A 20,399-nucleotide genomic window follows, 5' to 3' on the forward strand; every position below is an offset into this window, starting at 1 on the left:
TAATTGCGCCTGTCAGGATGTATAGTCCGTCGCGTTGGCAGGCAGATCCCACAATATGGTCAAAATTTATCGGGTTTAGAACTGGTCGAAATGCGTAGCAAGTTTTGAAACTTCTCAACAAAGAAAAGACTCAAGAAACGTGCTTTCACGAACTACAGAGATACCTCATAACACGACACTGGCATCATATATGTATTGTAAATTTTAAATTATTTTTTTTGAAATTAGTTCACGAGTTTAATGATTATGCGGATAAAAATGGGTAATTAAACAACTTCTCCAACAAAATAAAAATTTCTTGCAATGGAATGCAGCACCGTAATGTAGCATCTGGATTGCAATTAAAGCACGTATCTTTTAAATCGACTGGTGCAAGTCATCAGGATAATTCGACAATTATATTTAATTATCAAGAATATTGACACTTACGTAAATTGGCTAATTAATAATAAAAAGGAAAACGCAAATTAAGCAAAATTTTCGTCGCAGGACATATACAATGTGCAACCTGTTCTACAGTGCTTAAGTTACTGCATAAATATAAAAATCTGAAATGGAGGTTACTTATTCGGTAATATAACTTAACGAGACACTCTTAAACTTTTCGTTAAGTTTTATTATCTGCATAAAATAAGTGGCAAAGAATGCTTTATTAATGGAAAGTGCTTGTAAAACTTTAACAACGCCAAATGAATTAAATACTATAACGATAACGATTTAAGAAAATGAAAGATTTTAATAATTTGCTACACGAATTTGTAATGTTATAGATATTTGTAATATAACTTTTCCCATATCATCTCTACATATATGCGTCTCCCTTTCGCACAATCCGTATATTTTAATCTTTAATAATTTTTTGAAAACCTTGACTAAAAATAAGTTTCAAATAACGGTAAAATACAACCAGCAAAAACAATGTCAATCTAACGTCCATCACGAATACATTTGAAAGAAACATTTACACTTCTTTGTTCGAAGTAATCTAATCTGACCCGAGATTTTCCTTCAAGATCGTCCTGCATTTCTTCCGCGAATTCGCCGCAGCGATTAACCGCTATGTTACTTTTTTCACCAGCGTCATGCCGTGTCCATCTGCGAATGACACGATCTGTTACGAAGAGGCGCGGCGGAATCCCTTCTTCTTCTTTCTCTTCCTCCTCCCCCCCCCCCCCGTCTTTTTCGCTTTTGCTGGTCGCCATACGGCGTGCGGTTATATACCGAGAGGATGAGAGAAAAGGAGAGATTTAAAATCTCGAACGGCCGGTACCGTTATTTCGCAGCATGAAGCGCGTGCCCGGCGTCAGCACGATTTCGGCTGGTCCTGCTCTGGGTTAATCCTATGGGATACCGCCTGACCGAGATCACAAAAGATCGGTGATGAACCCCCGCGTCGAGGAAGGACCGGGAAATTCGACGCATTTCGCAAAGCGAAAGACTACCTGTCGGGAAGAAAGCGCGTATTTATCGATCACGTCTTCCCGAAACGTGAGTTGCAATATTTTCGGAGGATTTCCAGCGAGCCTGCGAAGTTACGAAACGCACGCGGCATCGGCGGATGTTTCGCGGTTGCGCTGATGTATGTCTTGTGACAAAGTCACTTGGGTAATGAAATAAAACGTTTCTCGTGACGATTGTACTAACAAAGCAGTTTTGCGGTTATAGGAATATTTACCTATCATAATCGCTCGTCGCGACCTAAAACCATATATTATTCGATGCTTACGACGTATGTGTCATGTAGTAAATCTTTTCGCGGAAAATAGAAACGTGTCTTGATTGATTATTAATGTAATAGCATGAAATATTCTCTGGTTTTAGTAATATTCTCGCTCCTGTCATTTATTCAATTAATTATTATAGTCTTTGGTCACTATTTTATTAATTAATTGCATCATCTCTTGTTCAGAATAGAAGAAACTATTTAACAAAATTATTCTGTATCAAATTGAGATTATAATAGCTATTAATTATGCATTGTATATTATATATTTGTATATGCATTGTATATATATATTCATCATAGGAAAATGACAAATTAGATAAAAAAATATAATTGTACTCACGTGTAAGAATTCATCTCCTCACATTTCGATATAAGAGCGCAAACTTGTTCGCATCGTGAGATCGCAAACGTTTCATTACAGGAACGGGCGTCGATAATCGGAATATTCGGTATCATCGACGAGAAGCAATCTGAAAGAAATTACCGTCGTCAGAATCATCGAGTGAAAGCAGAAGAATCTTGCGATCGAGCGTGGATTTCTGTCGATAGCTCGAAGTGCTCTGCGCGCGAGTAATAGGCAGGAGTAACAACTCGAGTAATCTGCCTACGCAATTTTACTGGATCAGCTCGAGGCAGCTCTTACTCGCTCTGCTTTGCCGCCTCCCTCTCTCTCTCTCTCTCTCTCTCTCTCTCTCTCTCTCTCTCTCTCTCTCTCTCTCTCTCTCTCTCTCTCTCTCTCTCTCTCTCTCTTTCTCTCGCTACGTTTCATTCGCACGAACGCTCGTGGCGGCCCCGCAAGTTTTGCGCGTGCAAAAGTCAGCGTAAAGTCGTAACAATCGGGTCAGTCCTATAAGAGGACTGAACACGCATGTTGTGGCCGCGAGTTCTTTTATACGTATGCGCGTACAATAAATCTCGGTAAATATTCATATAAGGTCACCCCTTTCAGAAGTCAATGACCTTGACATATGTTGTCACTGTTCTGAGTAACGCTTAAAAGGTTTTAGCCGTCGCTCGTTGTGTACTAAAAAGTTATAAAAAATTTTTTAAATTGACGTTTCTTGCAATTATGGTGGTGATGGTGGTGACAACATATGTCAAGGTCATTGACTTCTGAAAGGGGTAACTTTATGTGAATATTTACCTTCTTTAGCTATAGAGTTATATTCTCGCTCCTTTCGTTGCAATCTTTGAATACGTTGGTGGACCTTTGAATGCTAACTGGTTGCGATATTGGAAATCATTTTTCATTGTATAAAATGAAAAAAATGATTAATTCTGCATCAAATTGAGATTTTAAAATATCTATTAATTAATTCCAACTATAAACATATGTATACTTGCACAGATGAAAATAAAAAATGCACAAAGCGCATATACATATAGTGATAAACTCGCTGAAATAGATGTAAAAAATAAGGTATTCGTAAAACAATACGTGATGAAATGACTCGTATAAGAAGGATAATTTCAATTAATTCATAATTTCCTCGAAGCGACCGTGCAAAAAACACTTTAGAGCCGAAACACGTAAATATAACGGAATTCGTTATTTTGCCAGAACATTTTCGACATGGTTCTTCACGCGTCATAAAATTTTTACATAATATTAAAACTGTTGCTTAAAAGTACATGACACTTTTATTATTATTATTAATAGCTGTAAATTAATAAAAAGATTTCGTATCTTTGTTTTAAGAGTAATAAAAATATAGTAATAAAACATTCTGACTAGTTAAAGTAAAAATATATGCTCTTGCCACTAATTTAATAGATGTACAAGTAAAAAAAATTGTTTATATACATATATGCATCTTTTCTCAAGTATAAATATAAATCTTCACATTATATTTAATGATAAATAATTTCACTTATATTAACTACATTTTTTCAAAGCATTTAATAATCTTTCTCCTCTTTAATTATGCATGTTTGATTTATAAAATTGTCGCTGATCACTAGGAAAATTAGAAGCATTTTCGATTATGTTACTTCATTTTTGCAAAAGCATGCTATAAAAGTTTAAAAATATTAGTTGCAATCTATGATAGTAATGATAAACTGCAAAATTTTAATATGACAGAAGCAGATGTGATGACGATAATTTCGCGAGCGAAATAATTCGCTTCTTTCTCTCCGCAGTGAAGACGCAAGGTGGAACCTGTCGCTAACGAACCGGTAAGACAACGACGCAACCGTAACACGCATAAAGTCTGGGGAAACGAAGAATCGTAAAGTTTCCAACGGGCAGAGACATTAAAATCAAGGGACCGTACATTAACGCAAGGATAATGATTACCCTGCGGCCGAGTGTGCCGCTGAAAAATAACTCATACAACCGTAGTCGAATTAGTTCTCGTATCGCACGGCTCGAATTCGTTAAGCACGATTTATGCTGTATGTATGTATACATCGTTAAAAGCAGTGATAAAGTAAAAATATAAATATATATAAAATTATAATTTCATAATAATAAATGCAATTCGATTTACCAAAGTAGGTCAGTATATCAGATTATAAACTTACTAAAAACATTGTATTCTCGAAATGTATACTTTATAAATTCTTTTAATAAAAATTATTAATCAAAGAGGATATTTTCTTTTTTACATGATATTTTTTTCAATACTTTATTTATAGTTTATATAAAAATTATATATTTAACTTGTCAAAGTTTTAATAAATAGGGAATGTCCATTTGTAAAATTTTTTTGTTATTATTGGGATTAATAATTCCAAATATTAAATAATATAATGGTAAAGAAAATATCCCATTCAATATATATTCTTATATGTTAAGAATACCTGAAACTGCTCTATTCTTTAAAGGATTTCTTTCTTAAAGAGGATTATTTTAATGCTTATTTCGGAGAAAGATATAAAAATAAGTGAAATATTCTCAAGATGAGACTATAATTTTTTCAATTATACTTAACATAATCGAAAAAAGGGACATAATCTAAATAATATTATATAATATAAAATTATATACGCATTTTTTTATCCAAACAAAAAGTTTCGAATCTGTCAAATTGATATATCGTTGTAGCCCAATTATTGAATTCACGTAAAAGAGACAAATTTGATTTTACTGATCTCGATCGCGTTATCCTGCCTGGCCCTTTACTGCCAAACAAGGTCATCAAACGAGCGGGTGCTGTGAAGGTGCCTTAAGGCGCGGGTGGGGATGGCGAAGCGTGGCGGAGCGTGTGCCTCGCTTGCCGAGCGTGGACGCCTTCGTCGCCCGGAGCGCGGCGATTATCTTTCATTCGTGATGCATCAACGAGAGAAAGAGAGAGAGAGAGAGAGAGAGAGAGAGAGAGAGAGAGAGAGAGAGAGAGAGAGAGAGAGAGAGAGAGAGAGAGAGAGAGAGAGAGAGAGAGAGAGAGAGAAAGTCGGTGGTCGCGTCGAACGCGTTCCGCGCGTCTTCGACATCGGCCGGATCTTCTTTTCCCGAAGGCGCACGCACGATCCCGGATCATCCTGCGCACCCGTCATTATCCACCTCATCGACGATTCACGGTCGGCGCATCGCACGCCGATGTGTGGACCGCGTTCGCGCTTGCACTTGATTGTGTACCAGCCGCACGATTTTCCCTGCTTTTCAACCGCCGCTGCATTTCCTTTCGCCTGTGAAGCTTGGAAACGCGTCATTATGCGCGCACAACATTTCATTAGATTGTAAGCGCGGAATGCACAAAAATGATCAAACGAAATTGAGATGCAGATCGGCATGCACGCGTCACTGCGAGAGAGAATCCGCGGTATCCGCTTCGCCTTCCCTCTTCTTTTCCGCGATGATCGTTAGGATGGACAAGATTGAATGTTATGAGTCTTTTTTTCAATGTAAACGACGGTGGTTCAGCTGTTTAGACATTCGCAACTTTTTTTCGCGAGATGATTTGTGGTGCACTGATAAAACAAGATCGAGCAAGATGCATAATCAAAGATTCCACGTTTTGCATTTGAATATGCAAGAAAAGGATGTGCGTCTAAAAGCGGAAGTGACATTCGTTTATTGCGTATATTGCATATTGCATATAACGCGCTATTTGTTATTCAGCAAGAGTTCGATTCAAGCAGGAAAATAATAGCCCGAAGCGCTGTCTGTGTCATCGTATTATCTCTCGGAACATAATTATGATAAATAACAAAAAATACTAAGCGTACTCTGTACAATTATTACAATTAGTTATAAAAATCAGCACGATTAATTAATTCCTACGATTATTGCATCTTGAATAGCTATTGACTGATACATTATTTTCAAATTTTATATTTAAAAAAGAAAAAAAAATATATATACATATATAAAGAAAAAATATATATATATAATATAAAATACAATATTATTATTAATTATTGCGGATTATTTTTGTCTTCGTTGTGCAATAATCTGCTGCTGCAGCCACGTGCAAATTTGCAGCGCGCTTCTGTTCAGCGTCTGTGTAGAGAACTTGGACCCGCCAATTAAAAAAAGAGCCACGTAAATTCCCGAGTCTGTCTGTCCCTTTGATCGCCAACCGACGGCGTAGAAAATTAATTCGGCAAATTACGCGGCGCGGATAAGCGAGCGAGAATCCGGGTAGGGCGCGGGGTCACCGGAGCTTCTACGATTCGTCGTGGCTATATCGGCGGCCATCGTGTGTACGTATACGATCTTTTAACGATATGGAACGCTGGAAGGTTACGCCGCATATAACCGTCAGTTATCCGAGTGCTCGAGTAACATTCCGAACATCTTACGAGCGGTCACGCGATATTCCCCGGGGTCCTGAACATTCGTTTCTATAAGACGGTTGCATTATCCCGGAATCCCGCCCGATGAATCGTCCTTTCCCACGAAGGGCCTTCTCACTCTCTTCACTCTGAGTCTACCGTCCTTTCTTCCTCCCTTCTTCAAACGCGGCGTGGCATGCCCTCTCATCGAAGAGATTTCGCGTGTGCATAACTCCCGGCATCCAATTAATTATCTGGCGTCTAATTGCCGCCATAATTATAAGCGCACAAACTATGCAATAAAATATATAATTGTGGATATGTAGATCCAGCTTCGGGTCGCTGTTTAGATTCGATCACTGAACAGCAAGACATAATTAAAACTTGGAATTTTATTTCTGTACTCGAGATCCATGGTAAAATTTAAGATAATTAATGTACGATTGCAAATATTAAATTAAATAATAACCAAATTTTTCTTGTTATTATTTTTAACTATAAAGATATTTTTTTATTGCCTTCTCTGATTAAATTATATAATGAATTGATTACTGAATTAACTCGTTATGCGATCAATTTATTGAAATCCTCAAACGGAATCCGTTTCTCCTATTTCGATACGCAACTTGACATTTACATGTAATAATTTTCTAAAAGAGACATGTAACGTATTGGTTGCGTACATACCTACACACTACATTACAATCGCTATCGCCAAGGTTTCTACGAAAAAGCATGATATTTCTCGTGGCAAGTAATCATAAATCTTACGCGCTGTATAACAAAGTCTACTTTTATCGCCCTTGATTTAAATACAAATTGAAATCCACATGCAATCGTTTAAACGTAACAACTCTTACGTAAAAATTCTTTCAATTAGGTATGCCATTTAAAATATATAGAAGGATTAGGAGGCAGCAAATAATGGATATCCGTATATATTAAAAACGAACTTAAAACACGACATTTCTAATAAATTAAAGATTATTAATACATAAATTAATGAGTGAATTGTACAATAAGACGCAAATTCTAAAAAAATACACATGTTTTAGTCCTAAACTAGAAAATATAATAAGCAGCTAATAAAGAGATAGTAAAACATATAAACTATCTGTGTTAAATCACGATTTATTTAACGCGTTACATGTAAATGCTTACGTAATAGTCTATTTCTTAAATTTTATCGATTTTAATTTTCAATTGTTCTTCACTCAAACACATACAATAATATACTGCAAAAAATAGTGAAGCGGTGAATGACGTGTTAATTTTGCCGCGCAAGTTGTTATGAGTCCAGAATGAGTTGTACGCAATCGTAATATATTTATAATCATAACCGATTAGTACGCGCACGATTATGATTAACTGTTTTTGCGAATATTATGTGAGTGTCGTCATAAAAGAAACAGCAAAGCAATAGCAAAGGATGAGTAAAAAGAGAAAGATGTCCGAGGAGGTAAAAAAAGGTACATATGCACGCACATAAATACACGCATATTACATTAATAATGAAAAATTATTTTCGAGAGAAATCCCACATGTATCAAAGATTATTCGTTCTGTGTCTTGGAGAAATTAGTCATTATGGTGTTTTCGTCGGCAATATTACTATCGTTTTACCATCTGCCACATAGTACATTCTGTAATTCTCAATGGAGAAACGCGAGATGCGAGAAAGAGAATATTCGTATAATCTCTTGATAATTTATTACTCAGAAAATTATAGTAACTAGATATGATTACAAGAAGTACATTCTGATTTATATATAGAAAAAGCTGATTCAATGTTATCTGTCAGAAATATTATAATCAATTTCAACTATTTTTTGTGACAAGCACATCGCGTATTATAGCTTGAGTGTTTTTTATCGTGATAAATAATTCTTCGAGAATTCTCTAATTTGTGTATTATTACGACTTTGAGGAAAATTCTAATTTTTATGATAATTATTTCTTTATAAAAAAAATTTCGGTATAATTTATATCGCGTAATTATATATCAAATATTAATTTTGTGTTTAATACTCTCGATAATTATTTAGGGCTTGTTTAATAATTATTTACAGCTTTGTCAAACACAGTTATAAATACACAAAAAATATTCTTTTGTGTCATAAAATATATTCGCCTGTTCGTTTAATTTGCTCGTGCAGGTAGATTACGAGGATATCTCTGTAAAATCAAGGTCGCGCGTTATATTTCGCGCGGTCCATATGGGCACAGCGGGATTTCCATTATCCCTCAGACACAGAAGTAGATGTGAGCGGACCTCACGCGATTTAATTACGTCTAATTAGCCGGCGACCGGTAAGCTGAAAGCCTAGCGTTGATTTTCTTACCGCTACTTATTTCATTCCCGCTTCTCATTCTTCCCGCCTCGTATATGCCTTCGTTATCGTTCTCTTTCCACCGCGCGACGAAACAAAACAGAACGCCGTTAAGTACGGGCATAATATCCACGATGAATGTTGTGGCGTTGCCACGAATCGAAGAAACCTTTTTAAAACAGCATCGAATAAATACGAGAGAAGCATAAATTCTTTGCGCGTTTTATGCGCGATATTAAAGACGCGAAACTTTTAACTTGGCGCACGACGCGCCGAAAGCCGCTTTGGCTAAATCGTGGGATTAAATTTGGGGATCATGAAAGAATGCTTTGATATTATTACACTGTTTGGCCTGAAGCTCCTCTGGGGAGAAATCGTAACGGTATTACGGGATGCCTCGGACAGCGGCAATTTTCAACCCTCGCGCCGACTGTATATTATCGTTATCGTTTAATTGTTATTTTACGGACGACACTTTATCTGCATCGTTAAGTACGATCGGAAGAGAGAAAAGCGAATCGGAAGAGACTATAGCGAATTTTGTTAATTTTATCGCTTGTTGATCATCGTATTATTGTACATCAGCTGATCATTTGGTCGGTTTTTCATGCTGGTAATATGGAATCTCGAAGTGATAATTGTTAATACTCATTTCGACAGATCTTGTTTTTCGCACAAAAATAACAGCAGCACGTGGTATTTGAACATGCCATGAATCAAATGATCATAAAATTAAATCACGAGCAACTCGACAATTAACTTGTGTCATTAAAATTAAAACAATGTAGGCTAATGAACATACATTTTCGACGTACGCAACAACATAGCGATTCCACAAGTAGGTAATATATAATATAAATATATTGTAATCTTTAAAATAAATATAAATCGTGTTATATTATTATCCATCTGATTTTGAAAAATTGAAACGAGTCGATCTTTTATTTGATCCCAGATTTTTCATCAATATTCAAGAAATACACAAAAAAAGAAATTTCTGACATAACGGCTCATTCCAACTATAAGCATAATTTTGTAATTTCTGATTATATAAATATACATTTATATATGTATAAAAATATATATAAGTTTAGTAAAGAAAGGGTATTAGCGTCATATATTTCAAAGGCAAAGATATTTCAATATAATAAGTTTAAAGGGCGTAAGATTTGGAGATAACTACCGTTTAAAAAAATTGTTTAAAATAGACTCGATTTGGCGCGACGATAAATCACATCACATTACTGCGAAATCAAATGCGGAGAAACTGAGAATTTAACAACCGGTCGAGAGTATTATGTTAATTCGAAGAACTTTATTAGCAGCGTAAATCACCGATTGCGCGTCCATAGTCGCACGATATATAACTTTCCAAATATTTTTTCTCCCTTCAAAAAGAGAGAGTCCGCGCGGTAAAGCCGCTTTCGCGAACTACACTGTAGCGGACAAAAGAGTATTTCAAAAATATTACCGCGCGACAGCGGGGTAGAATTTTACGATCGCAGCTGCGATCGTGTCCGGACCTACGTAGGTATTTAAGCAGAATGTTTGCAAAATATTTGCCAAATCCATTAACTTTATAATTTAAGATCGTCGTCGAGATGTATTTCACATAAATGCGAAACGATATTGGCGACTATTAACTGATAATATATTGTATTTATATTTTGAATATTTTTTTTATTCGAGGATTTACAACTGACTCGTAAATTAATTTCACGAAAGAATGTTAAGTCGTGAAGGAATTTTTCAACACATCTTCAATATTGTCTCTCGACAAAGTTTTCACGTGACGTTTCTACGCCTGCTACTCGAATAAATTAATTGCGTTTGTCGGTTAAAAACTGAACACCCCGTGCGTTCACAACTCGATGATTTCGCTACTTATCAATTAACATCGTTTTACATCCTGCTTCCGGTCTTGGAAATGCCACCTTGCCAGATGTCACTCGTCGAGGATGTGCTGTGTTATACGCACCTGTCTTCTCGAAATGCACGTGTGCGTGCGTAAATGTGCGTATCGACGAATATGCGCAACATGCGCAACATAAATCTCTGATAATTGATCATTTTTTGATCATTCTTATCATATATTTTCTCAATCTCTTTTCGATCTCTCTTTCTTTAATTATGTTTCTAACATTAAAGAAAAATATTTATAATAATAAGATTACAATCATAAAATCGCGTTCATTTATCAAAAAAAGCAAAAAATGCCCAATCATCTTATATCACTTTGTAAAACGAATATCATCCTATATCGAATCTTTCGATCTTGACCTCCAATGGCAAAACACTTGAGTCATTCTCGAATGATAGATTATTAAAGAAAACAGTTTAAAATTCAATTTATTCGCGCGACCATTTTATTGCCAGCCATCGTTTTCGAAAACGATAAAATCAGATCCGGGCATCAAAATATTTGATTTGCGTGAAAATTTTACAGAAAGTATTCTGAATTATTACATGACCAAGACCCGCGTGAAAGGTTGTCGACCAAATTTACCAAGCGTGGTGGGACCTCTAATTTGCGCTCTCAGATATTTTTATCGGCCCGTAGAGCACTTTCGAAGGTTGATGATGCCGCGCCAGGACAAAGAGAGGAGAGTGCAACAGAGTGTCGGCGTTCACTGTGCCGCGTATCTTATTTGCATTTTTTTCGGCAAGTTTCATTAACCCATGACCCGGGGGAGCATAAGGAAGCGGCGAGCGCGTAAAATAAGACTGAATATTCATACCGGATCGGGTAGTAAATATGATCGCGACGATAAATTCCGGAATTTTTTTCGTGAATTCCGGGGAATGAGAAGAGCACCAGGGCTCCCCGCTGCCTTTTCTCTTCAACCTGGTACGGGATCCGCAAACGATTAGCTCGCGCCAGATCTGTGCCAAAGTATAAAATCGATCGTTAGCTGTCGCGATTGCGACTGTACGCCACAAGGTTATCGACAGACTTGGACTTTCCTCCGGCCTCTTTGTTTGAAAGAACGCGCAGCAATTATAATCAGTAATGATACTTGTCGATTTATCGACGAAAAAATTACCTCGCACTTTGCAAAAGACTTCCTAGAAAATTATTGAAATAATTAAAATAAATAATTTATTTATTTCTAGCATATATTAGTATGTGCCATCTATATATACGAATAACCTGAGAAAAACAAGACTTATGTAATTATATATGGCCGAATATATAATCTTCTATCTATTTTTGCTCGGGAATAAAAATAAATATATATAATGATATATTTTATATATCTTGGATTATTATTATATAAATACCAGATTATTCTTTAGATAATGATTCTTTTTTCCGGGGCACATCCGGTGGTAGCTGAAGAGCTATATTTGAAGCTTTGACCCCGAGCGAACCTGAATCGAGAAAGGTCTATCTCGGGAAGTACAAATTAGAGGGTCGATCCAACCCTTTCTCGAAGCGCACACCCCCACACTCGTTTCTCGCTACAGGTGCACCATCGACTAATGGACGAAACGAGTTCTCGAGATACTGCAGCATCATTATAAAACGTTTATTTAACGGCGTAAAAGTCAAAGTGCATCGCGTTTGCACGTCGGTCGAGCTCCCCCGATGACTCGCGAGTAGAAACTCTCTTTCTTTGTATCGCGGTTACTCGCTGAATCGCCCCTTTTCCCGAGAGACGCCCTCGTGATATCCACGCGTGGAGTAGTAGGCCTCGATCTTTCACGCGTTTTAGACACGTTCGCAATGAAAAGGTGCGGACAGCCGTTGGGAATGTGATGTCTGTCCGCCCACTTGAATGTAGCAATCTGATTTGCAGTGAAGCAATTTTTTGATAATAGCATGTCTGGCATCGCTTCTCGGACTAATACATGATGACCCTTTTCGCACTGTATAATGGCATATAAAAATATATTTTTTATATCTTTTTATATTTCAGTAAAGAAAGATCTCGTATTAAATGCAGAAATATGTTGAAAGGATATAAGAGCAACAGTATTATGACGTATTATCTAAGTTATGACTAGGCTAAGAAAAAAAGGAATATAGTCTATCTCGGATTTCAATCGCGTACATTCGTAGTCAACTCGAGGATAAATATGAAAATGGGTTGCAACACGTCATGTAGATCCGAGATTACTTGACTGCTACTTTGCACACAGTGTGGCTTGTATCTAAAAATTTTTCACGTTGGATATACCTAAAGAATACAAGGCACGCGCACGCAAAAGCTTGTATCAAATATTCAGTGGCTGTGTAACGCGAGATAACAGTGAGAAAGTGGCGTATTCAAAGTTGGAAGAAAAGCGTCTGCGATGTCATCAGATAGCAAAATATTTGTCATAAAAATCTCGCGGTTGTTGTCGCACTTATCAATATTTTTGTCCCCCTTTTAAATTGTCATATTGAGTCGTTCGCGAGCCGAACGGGAACGTCCCCCCTCTCGACGTAAATCGACGCTCGGCTCTCCGTTTCTTCGCGAAATTACTCTGCCAGCGCTATATTTACACGCACGCGTGTGGATTACGTGCGTGTATCTTTATTACCTCCATGAGGTAAAAAATCGCGGAAGTTTCGGAGCACATGCCTCGGTAATCGATGCCACCTGTTCGTGCATTCTGCGTGTGGACGAAATACGTGCAACTGGTCGATTCGGGTGTGAGAAGTGCATCAAGAATATAACGGATACCGATATAAATCGAGATATTTCAATCACCAACATGTTGAAATGCCAATTACAGTATTGGGAGTAAAATGACTTAAGCACAGGATAAGTTAAATATACGTCGCAATGAATTTTAATAAATGTAAAAGTTTTCGAATAAAATTTTCGCACATCCGTAAAGATATACATTTATATACTATAAATTTTTTTAAAACGTGAAAACGTAAACAACAAAAATAAGCATTACTATACAAATAAAAAAATTGATTTAAGATCAAAATATAATGTGTTTTGCAATACTAATAACATCTTTCCTGTATATACATGTATGTCGAACATTGAAAATTATCGAAACTTTCGGGTCATTCGTGTTTCTATTTCATTCCGCGCGACGAAACAGCGATCGAAAACCACAGAAGACACTTCTGAGAAGCGGTTGGATGACAGTCTCGATGACGGTCGACTATCGCAAATTTCCACCAGACGGTTCCGAGGCATTAACCGCGACCCGGTAAAGACGGAAGGGTGGCACCGTCTCGTATTCCTTGAACATTACCTAGAACGGTTTCCACGAGGGACCACCTGCAGGCCCCGCCGACAAACCGCTAGCAAACCGCAAGACCGCGGTAATTACGCCGGGAAGCCTAAAAGTAAAGGCGCACGCTGGGGAGGAGAAGGCAAGAGAGAGAGAGAGAGGGGGGGGGGGGCGAGAAGAGAGCGAGCGGGGTCGCCGTTGGGCGAAGCGGAAAGAAAAAAAAAATACAAGTCGAAACAAAACGGCGAAACCACATAAAAAAGCACTTAAAGGAGAACGGGCGCAGGCGAGACGTCGAGAGGAGACCGGAGGAGGCAGGATTTCGAGAGGACGAGGATGAGAAAGAAGAGAGGAGAAGGAGGAGGAAGAGTTGCGGGCACGGGTGCACGGAGCGTGACAGTGGGTGCACGAGCACCTGCCCATTCTCGGCGGAACTCTGCCGGGTCCGTGATTTATGGAAACAAAGGGCGGGCGGGGCGGGAAACACAGGACGCGCAGCATCCCTGCCGTGTTTCACGACGAGTGATTCTGTCGAGAGGTAAAGAAGCTGACGCTCGGGATACCTGAATTTGGGAAGAACTTCTCATTCACTTCACAAATTCCGTACTATAAATATCTTATCGACACGCGGTTTCAACCGCTAGAACGCAACAAAATTTGTAGAATTGATATGAAACATAAAAAAAACACCATGATAAAAAATCCTGTGAAATAAAATGCGACAAACGTGTTGATTATCGCATTGCTTATTAATATTAATTATCACAAGAGAAAAAATTAAGGTCCATTACGTCAAAACAAGTTTGAATCTTTTCTTCTATTATGTTGTATTATCGCGATCTCAATTTTCGTTCAACTATGATTTATCTATTTTGACACTTTAAATAGTCGAATCGCTTTCTTTTTTAAAATTATTTATAGTTGTACCGAAAACTTCTTTTTTAAATATTTAAAGATGAGAAATTCTGAAAAATTATTTTATATATATTGTCATTTGAAGTACAAAATGAGATGCCTATTTAAAATACAAATGGGGACTTAATTTCCATACATTATAACTCTTATAAATTAAGCGTATCGAAATCCTGTAGAAGCTATAAATGAGAGAAAACTGAGATTAAAAATAAAAGCAAAATTTCGACTCAAATAAACTTGTAGCTACTATATAAAAATTATTTTTTAAATCTATTTTTAAAAAATCATCTCTCTTTCTCATAAACGCAACCGCAACGGCTGTGTCTGCTAATTTATGTATTATCTTTACCGGCCACCGCGCGGCATACTAAATTATTAATACGTTTATATTCACAGGGGCATCGAAGGTACTGAAGGAAGGCATAAAATTTAAGAACGTAACCGGTAGAAGATCACGCGAGGGTCGACTCTGGCGAAATTTACAATCCATTTAGACGTTACATACGTGTCTCTTCAACGTGTAATCACCTTTCTCTAGCTACGTAAAGTCCCGGTAATTAGCCATCAGTCTCCCCTGTTACTTGCCTCGCATATAAACTCAAAGCTTTATTTATTTCGCTGCGCCGGAAAATAAATCTCTCGTCGTCTGAGCACGAATCTCCGCGTTTATCGCAAACAGCTTCGTTGATGTTCGAGGCGATTTTTTCATCGACAAATAGCCGTAACGTAATAACCGTTAATAACCGTCTTTGCGGCAGCAGGACTGCCGCTAAGTATCGACGCGTGGGCGAGGAGACCCCGGGACGACCCACAGCAGGTTGCTACGAGGCGGTTCCAGAGAGAAAGAGGAAACATGGACCCAAATATCGCTACATAGTTGAAGAATCTCTTCTTTGTAAATAAGTCATGTGTACAATATATTGCAAATGTACAAGAATCAGAAATATATCACATACTGCGAATCAAAGGTGCTTCATAATATATATCTTGCACCGTTCTTTCCCGAGGGGATGCTGTCTCGGAATAAATGGCTCTCTCACCTCTGTCCGTTCTAAAGCCGTCGCCTCGTAAATCGCAACTTGGGCCCTTCGCACGCAATTGCGTGGCACGCGAAGTAATGTCAGACCGTGTCGCGGATCGGTCGCGCCCACGCTGAGCGTATGAGGACATTAACGCAACAACTGGACCGAAGAAGCTGTAAAACAGCGTTACGTGGCATAGCCGACCCGCCACGTTCCTCTTTCTCCTCACGTCCCTCCCCGAGGCTCTATCGTTCTGCTTTCGCTCGTCCTCGTCTTCCCTCGTGCTCGTCGTTTCTTCTCCAGTACGGCACGAGTGCGTACTTTCTCGATACTTACGACCGTCCTCGAGTAGTTTTATTCTGTCTGGCCGCGTGGGCGGGATATGGAAACTTAGGGACCATCTCTGTTCGCCGTTTATACTTTCTTTCTCTTTCCCCTTGTTCGTCTTTCTCTCCTAATTCTACAATACATCCCTCGGATTTGAACTCTTGCACGACTATCGCTGATCAACGTGATATCATCGTGGGAAAAAGTATGAAATTTTACTATGATCTGGCGCGTACTAAAATTGGACTCGGTGTCGATCACGAAGACACGAGATCGTGCCGAGACACCAGAGAAGGCGTGCTTTTATCAGAGATTATATCGCACGTGGCAATAAAGTAAGGCAGACGCGACATCCTCATCGTCGTCAATGTAAGCGAGTATTTCAGCGCGTGTGTGTTTCGGCGTTATATCTGGGCGCGAGAAAGTTGAACGTGCGATGTTAAATAAATGGACGTAAACAGCGACGATAAGAATCTTGGCTCGAAAGTAAAGCACGCCTGGTCTGCAACTCACGACGACGAGGTTTACGTAAGCGCGTGTTTCACTCTTAAAGGATTGACAATATGTCCGTTTACCATCAGTCTGCGGCGCCGGAGCTCGCGTTCGATTTTATTACGATTTTACGCGCGTTTACGTGCGATTCACGACGTAAAAATCTTCGATCGGATTCGTATTCGGGGTCGATCGATAGGAACGCGCGGACGTAAAGTTTTACGTCGCAGATATGAAACGTCGAATGTATATAACTCAATAGGAAACATTTTGTCTCGCGTGGGCGCGAGAAATTACACGTGGCGGCCCGCGAGTATACCTATTTTATGTCGCGACCGCTGCGATCTTGGAGCTAAATTATTCGAGTACGCTTCGCTTACGAAGTTGCAACGGAGGGATCATAGGAGCCAGGCGTTGACGGTAATGTGGCGCCGTATATTCCGAACAACGCTCTCGGCAGCGTGCGAGCCGACCGTCCCGAACAGCGGCTTATGCTTTATACTGGCCACGCGGGTCTTATATCATAATAATACAACATGTCCTGACGCGCACGTGCGCGCCCCCGAGTCCCTCACGATTATATCCTTTATGTACCCAGCGCGACCTGCTCGAGGCAGTAGAGAAATGTCGATGTACATAATATCTCTTGAAACATTACGAAACTATCCCGTATTATACTTAAATTATTTTAAAAAAATTATCAAATATTTTTCTGTTAATTATTATTAATATACGCTTGAAAAAAAAAACTAAATGCGGGGTAAAAAATGTGAGCATCAGTTTGTTGAGATCCTTATATTTGAATTTGTATTCTTTTCTCGGTTCCATTCTTATACCGGCGCGACGTTCGCCGCCGCCCTCGATAACGAAGGGCCGCCTTGAGTGTTCTCTCTCAGGATACCACTCAAAGGTTAAAGAACGTTTTAAGTTCTCGTTCAGGAGAGAGGCCCACGATCTCTTCTCGCAGCGCGTTATTTTTTTGTCGCTCCGGTCGGGCAGACAAAAGCCACTTCGAGACGAGGAGGAGACTCTCTGCTCTCGCGTGGGCCCGGAGGCGAGGGCACCAGTTTGGTTTTCGGGCAACGAAGAGGAGTGTGCCTCATGGAAGACCGAAGGGCCACCTGCCATACCGCGGACCTCTCCCGGCTTTCTCCCTCTTTTACGTTCACTTTATTAGCTATTATTATACGCGTGCTTTGGCTCCGCGGTCTCAACGGGACGGAACTGCCCGCGCCTGTTTAGAAATATTTCATGAGACGTTTTCGACTTAGCCCGACGCCGGGAGTTCGTTAATCCTTCGACGTAGCCTAAACAATCGAGGACCCACGATTTTGGAGTAACTTTAACCGGGATTCCAACACGCGGATCCACATATGTACGTCTTTGTCGTGAAGACCTTTAGAACGTCGAGTGGATTTTTATTGAAAAAACTCACAGCCAACTTTATCGAGAACTTATCGTGTTGGGTTATCTTTGAGCACATCCGGTGGCGTTGCGCGATACATGCGAATGGAATTAATCGATATCGAGGACAATCGTAATACGGAGTTCAATACATGTACATACATATTAGAAACGCTATCCTAGACAATTATCTACAAGGCTTCTTCAGAGATTCTCGATAATGGGTTTTTACAGGCAATTATCCGCAACATAATTGCACATGAATATCTTCGAACGCGGAAGCAGCGTCTCGTTCGTGCTGACGAGATCAGCAATGTTTCATTAAAGATTCTTTAGTTAACGATATTTGTGATGCATTATGAAAAAAATAAATACGTATACATAAGGAGAGAGCCATAAAAAAACTTCAAACCGGTTATCTTCGAAGAAAAAAAAAACAAAGTAGCGCGTTGCTTTTTTCAGATTATTGCATTTCGGCAATAAATGTAATACTTTTTATTAAAAGATATTAATAACTTAAATATGTGCAACTTTAATAAAAATTTGACAATTAAATAAAAACTGACAAAAAGTATTTTAATTGTGCTTAACTCACTTAAAATACAATCATTAACCACTACAATTTTCAAAAATCTTATCGTGAAATACAAATAAACAATGATATGACAAGAAAATCCTTGATCTGCTTTCTGGTAATGTAGAGGTGAAGTAGGTTATTCATCATATTTTTCATGGACATTATACGTTTGCGTGAAAAAATGAGATAACTCTAAAATCGCACACATTATTCGATAGTCGATCTAAACACAAAACCTTAATTTTACACTTTATTTTCAAAAACAAACTATCACGACAATCAAACGTTTTCGATATTATCTCACGCAATGTACGCATATAATTTTCAATATTCATATACATACGATTTTAAAAGATTTATCAGCAAGAATTGTTACAAGAACGTCCGTAACAAAATTTCAGTTAACAATTATTTCGTATTTCTTTTGTTTACATAAGTGAAATAATATCGGTTATGTAAAATTTTATTGAATCATGCTTATATCTTGACACTAATAATCACTAAGAATATACCGAGATAATGAACAATCGAGAATAATTTATATATAATTTTGGGCTTCTGTAACATCGAATAAAAAGAAACAAAGGTAGGTGTTCAAGCCTTGCGTGTGCCTTGCATATTCCAGTTCTCGAATGAAACGCGTCTTGGAGATATCCTTAACAAGGCACGTGCGTGGCCGCGCGATGCGCACGCACAACATACAATACAACCGCGTGCGTAATGAAAGAAAACGAGCATACGAAAGGAAGGACGTTGAGCACGATAATCGACAATTTATCGCTGTTTTCGCCATTCTTGGAATTCTGGTCTCAGCTGGTGGCTCGACGTGTTTAAAAACGCGTTTGTATTCGCGCCGAGCGTTCGTCGTGAATTAAATCGGCTCGATCGGCCCAAGGAAAAGAAAAGGTGACCGGGGAGACTAATAAAATCTGGCGCGCTCGAACGACCAAGAGGACTTCGCAATCGGGCCGTCGTTTCCGTCATTGTGCCGCGATAATAATACGCGACCTGTTCCCAACGGCATTTTTAATCCGGCTTCGGTGCTTTAGCGCCGACACGGCTTTCAGAAAAGCCGGCGCGACGACTTTCAGAGGCGTGGCGCCTGTGCTCGCCTCCGGCAAATATTCCAGCTTACTCGCTCGTGCCGAACTCGCGCCTTCACAAAGTCATTATCCGTAAGTACATTTCGTACAATAATAACTCGTGGTATTGTGTTCTATACGGAAATGGAATTATTTTTTTTTTTTCTAAAGCAATCATATATAGATTTTTTTCAAATGTTACAAATGCGATCACATAAATTCGCTTCGAGAGAAAAATAAGAACGCTCTTATTTGGTCTGCGTTTCTCTCCCCCCGTTAGCTTATTCGTTTTCGTCCAAAGTGGAAAGAGGAAACTGCAATCTCTGGGCGCGACAGGGTGCCGAGATAGAGGCAATCTGCAAACACGAATTGGCCATTTGGCGGGTGTGGTGACGCATATGCGCGCGCAGCATAATTTGCTTTGGTACCACAAGCCTGCTTTTTCTTTCGAGATTCGTAATTCGTTTCTGCAGTAATGCACAACATTAGTATTCTATTCATACTTGTATAATTTTGTAATAATTGTGATTAATAATGTAATTATTATTGATAGTGATAATTTTCTAATAATATAATCTACATTTTTAAAAAAAGAAACAGCAGAGATTTTTTATTTTGCCTAAT

At 38.6% G+C, this 20,399-nt stretch overlaps 1 long non-coding RNA gene across 6 annotated transcripts in view; it reads right to left on the bottom strand.

Moving 5' to 3' along the window:
• The window catches only part of LOC140669956 (uncharacterized), a 238,941-nt gene that overhangs the window by 81,618 nt on the left and 136,924 nt on the right, over positions 1–20,399 (bottom strand). For all 6 annotated transcript variants that reach the window (XR_012047461.1, XR_012047447.1, XR_012047462.1 and 3 more), the window contains one exon: positions 2,067–2,196. This is a non-coding gene — a long non-coding RNA (uncharacterized lncRNA). The remainder of the gene's footprint in view (positions 1–2,066; positions 2,197–20,399) is intronic.

This window comes from Anoplolepis gracilipes, chromosome 1, assembly GCF_047496725.1.
Source record: "Anoplolepis gracilipes chromosome 1, ASM4749672v1, whole genome shotgun sequence".
NCBI lineage: Eukaryota > Metazoa > Arthropoda > Insecta > Hymenoptera > Formicidae > Anoplolepis > Anoplolepis gracilipes.